General features: G+C 43.0%; 1 protein-coding gene across 1 annotated transcript in view; it reads right to left on the bottom strand.

Annotated features, from left to right (window-relative positions):
• ZFYVE1 (zinc finger, FYVE domain containing 1) overlaps nucleotides 1-3,974 on the bottom strand; it is a 47,313-nt gene that overhangs the window by 26,551 nt on the left and 16,788 nt on the right. The gene's annotated exons all lie outside the window — the stretch shown is intronic.

Raw genomic sequence — 3,974 nt, 5'->3', positions numbered from 1 at the left:
TTCTCTCTCTCTCTCTCTCTCTCTCTCTCTCTCTCTCTCTCTCTCTCTCTCTCTCTCTCATCAATAAAAATACATATTTTAAAAAAAAGTAAGGCCAGGAAGAGACCTGGTGCGAATGAAATACCAGGAGATCCAAAAAGATTCTCAGGGCCACTATCCAAAAAGATTCTCAGGGCCACTACTCTCAGAACACAGGTTCCCAAGAACAAAACTCCTCATCCAAACAAGTAATGTTTTACTCCAGCTAAAAGAGTGATGAAGCTTTACAGCAAGTCTCCTCCAGCCATAGGAGAAAAACCACCTTCCTGATACTCAAGAGTATGCTGGTTTGAAAAAGAGCAGCTAGAGAAATGTAAATAGACCACTGGATGTGATCATATCAGCCCTCATTTCCCATAACCTCAAGATGGTAAACCACTCGTCATTCTATTAATAACATCACTACTGTTACCTAGTTAGGAGCCTTAATGTTAATGATCGTACCAATAATTTTCTAAATGCCCACTATATCCAAGGGGCAGGACCCTGTCTATTTTCTCTTTACATCTCTAGCATTTAGAACACCACCTGACACAGAGGAGGAGTTCAATGTCCAGCTATTGAATAAATGAATGCTAGGCACCCTGTTTGCCATTTTAATCACTTTTCTCCACCCTATATCTTCCTTAGGGCTTAACACACAGCCTCATTCAATCAACCTGGGCTCACGATTTACCAGACAACTGAGAGGAACAAGAAGTTACATGGAACAGCCCATTTTATTTATTTATTTTAAATCTTTATTGTTGAAAGTATTACATATATCCCCTTTTCCCCCCGAGTAACTCCCTCCAGCCCACCTCCCCCAGGCCCTCACCACCCCATTGTCTGTGTCCATGGGCCATGCATATATGCAAACAAGGTCCTTGGTTGATTACCACCCACCCACCCTCCCCCACCTTCCCTCTGAGACTCTGCACTCGAACAGCCCATTTTAGACTGGTGTCACTCAGCCAGCCTGGTTCCAAGCTGCTAAGCTGGCCAGCAGGAGAAACAAAACAACAGCCCCATAAAGCTCAGCTGGTGTGGCTCAGTGGTTGAGCACTGACCTATGAACCAGAAGGTCATAGTTCAATTCCTGGTCAGGGCACAGGCACCGGTTGAGGTTCAATCCCCAGTGGGGGTTGTGCAGGAGGCAGACAATCAATGATTCTCTCTCATCATTGATGTTTCTAGCTCTCTCTCCCTCCCTTCCTCTCTGAAATCAACAAAATAATATATTTTTTAAAAAGCTCCATAAACTTCTACTAGCAAGGAGTCAGGTAAGGTCAGTGATCCCCCACAAGAGCCATTCACCTTCTCAAACAGTCCCCTCAGTATCCATAAGGGTTGAAGAGTACATCTAAAGATTTTCTCCCCTAGAAATCTAGTCTGTTATGAATCTGTCGGCCCACAACAGTTACCCATATATGTAAGAGCAGCACCTATAAAGGGACACATGGGAGCCTTCAGATACAGAAATGTCTCATTACGCATATTAAGTGCTGACTAAATGATGTACATAACATACATAACTTCATTTGGGATGAAAATAAAACACTCCCTATAAGCATCTGGGATATTATTTTGGCACTTGGTATCCTGGGTAATGTATTAATCACATCTGTTCATGTGTTGGGCATATACAACTGAGTCTAGAGCAAAGAATTCTGGGAGAAGAAGCTCAAAGCTCTAGGCTGGGTTTTGGTTTTTTTCCTTTTAATTGGTTTTAGGGAGGGAGCGAGGGAAAGACAGACATCAATATGAGACACATGGACTGTTTGCCTCCCGTGTGCACCCCAACTGGGCATCATATATGCAACCTGGTTATGTGCCCCGAGTGGGACTAGAACCCAAGACCTTCTAGAACACAGAGACAATGCTTCAACCAACTGAGCCACATCGGCCAGGGCCATAGGCTGGTTTTTCTACTGACAGCCCTGGCTAGTCATTTAACATGCACTGACTGCATTTTTTTTCATATGTAAAATGGGGATGTAACCACTTTTGCCTCCCTTGACAGGGTAGTGGTTGCTAATCAAATAAATAGATAAATGAAACGTGCCTTGCAAACAGAAAACATGGTTCATTTTTCCTTCCTGTATCTTTCACATAATTTTGCTCCCAGTTTTACTACTCAATTCATCTTTTAATGAGCCAGAAGGAGAGAACAGCTTAGGGCCTAGGTGGTAGTAAGACTAGTTTTCAGTCCGGGGAGGAAAAAGCAAAAAGAAGACTCCCTTTGATGAGGGAAGGAAAGGGCCAGAAGGGAACAGGGCTCCTGCTCCACTGGTTCTTCCTGTTTGTAATCAATGATCCCACTTTGCAGAGCACCATGCCTGGCACAAAGGAAGCACTCAATAAATATTAGCCGTTAATATTTAAAGACCAGCACTGGGAAAACATCCAGGTGCACTGCAGTAGCAGCTGAGCTGGGACCTGCTTGGTGCTCAGAAGTTGCTCATTTCAGGTACGAAAGCAGCAATGGTGAAATCTAAACTGATTCTACCTAAAAAAAACGCTTGTTGCTTGCTTCTGATACCTTCCTTCCCTCAAATCAAAACAACATATTATCACTCATACTGGCTTTATAGTTGACTCTTAGTAAAGTTGGCATCTAATAGTATACACATCTTTAAGAAAACAGTGTACCTCTTCACTTCACTCACAAAGATTAAAGTTTCTAAAATGAAAAATAACAGTACTCAGTGAACTTCACTGTTCCAAGTTAGAATTCAGAGCAGTTTATGGTAGTGCAAAGTATCCAGCAGTCAACCTCTGACCCGAGCAGGCAACAGAATGATGACAGTCTCCCTTAAGAAATTCGTTCTTAGCCCTCACAGAATCATCCAGGAAGAATGACCACCCACATGGACTTTGTTCTGAGGAGGCCTGGAAGGAAAAAGCAAGAGATGGGGAAGGAGCTGAAGTAAAGAGCCTTGGAAAGCACCATAAAGTCCAACAGAACACAGTCAGACTCCTGAAATTAAACACCAAAGACAACAGAAAACAATCCCAAGGAAAGTAGCTCAGCATTGAGGTTCTTTCAGTTTTGGCCTTTCTGGATGAAGTGGATCTAATTGGTACCAACTACAATCGTACAGTCCTTCAAATCTTTACAAAGGTGTTCCCTGTGGCCAAGGGCAAAAACCAGCTCCTAACCCAAAGCAATAGGAAGAGCTGAGGGACACTTGCTTGCTTTCAATAAAAATCTAATGCTTATCATAAATTCCACCCCTGAACCAAAAAGATTACTTTTTAAAATGTTATTTATTTATTTTAGAGTAGCGGTTCTCAACCTGTGGGTCCCGAACCCTGTGGGGGTCGAATGACCCTTTCACAGGGGTCGCCTAAGACCATCAGAAAACACATATATAACTACATATTGTTTTTGTGATTAATCACTATACTTTAATTATGTTCAATTTGTAACAGTGAAAATACATACTGCGTATCAGATATTTACATTACGATTCATAACAGTAGCAACATTACAGTTATGAAGTAGCAACAAAAATAATTTTATGGCTGGGTCACCACATGAGGAACTGTATTAAAGGGTCATGGCATTAGGAAGGTTGAGAACCACTATTTTAGAGCGAGAGGGAGGGGGAGGGGGAGAGAGAGAGAAACATCGATTGGCTGCCTCCCCTACACGCACCTTATCCAGAGATCAAGTTGCAACCTGGGCATGTGCCCTGACCAAGAATGAGTGACCTTTCAGTGCACAGGATGATGCTCAACCAACTGAGCCATACTGCTAAGACCCAACAAATTATTTCATACCTCTCCATTGAGATTCTAAAACTAGTCTAAGTTGCCCTATCCAGTTTGGCTCAGTGGCTAGAACATTGGCCGGTCCTGGGTTCAATTCCAGTCAAGGGCATGTAACTTGGTTGCAGGCTTGATCCCTGGCTCTGGTTGGGGCGCATGTGATAGGCAACCCATCAATGTGG

The sequence above is a fragment of the Myotis davidii genome, unplaced genomic scaffold (assembly GCF_000327345.1).
Source record: "Myotis davidii unplaced genomic scaffold, ASM32734v1 scaffold17, whole genome shotgun sequence".
NCBI classification, from domain to species: Eukaryota; Metazoa; Chordata; class Mammalia; order Chiroptera; family Vespertilionidae; genus Myotis; species Myotis davidii.
Note: the sequence above shows the minus strand (reverse complement) of the source record. Positions and strands in the feature narration are given on the sequence as shown.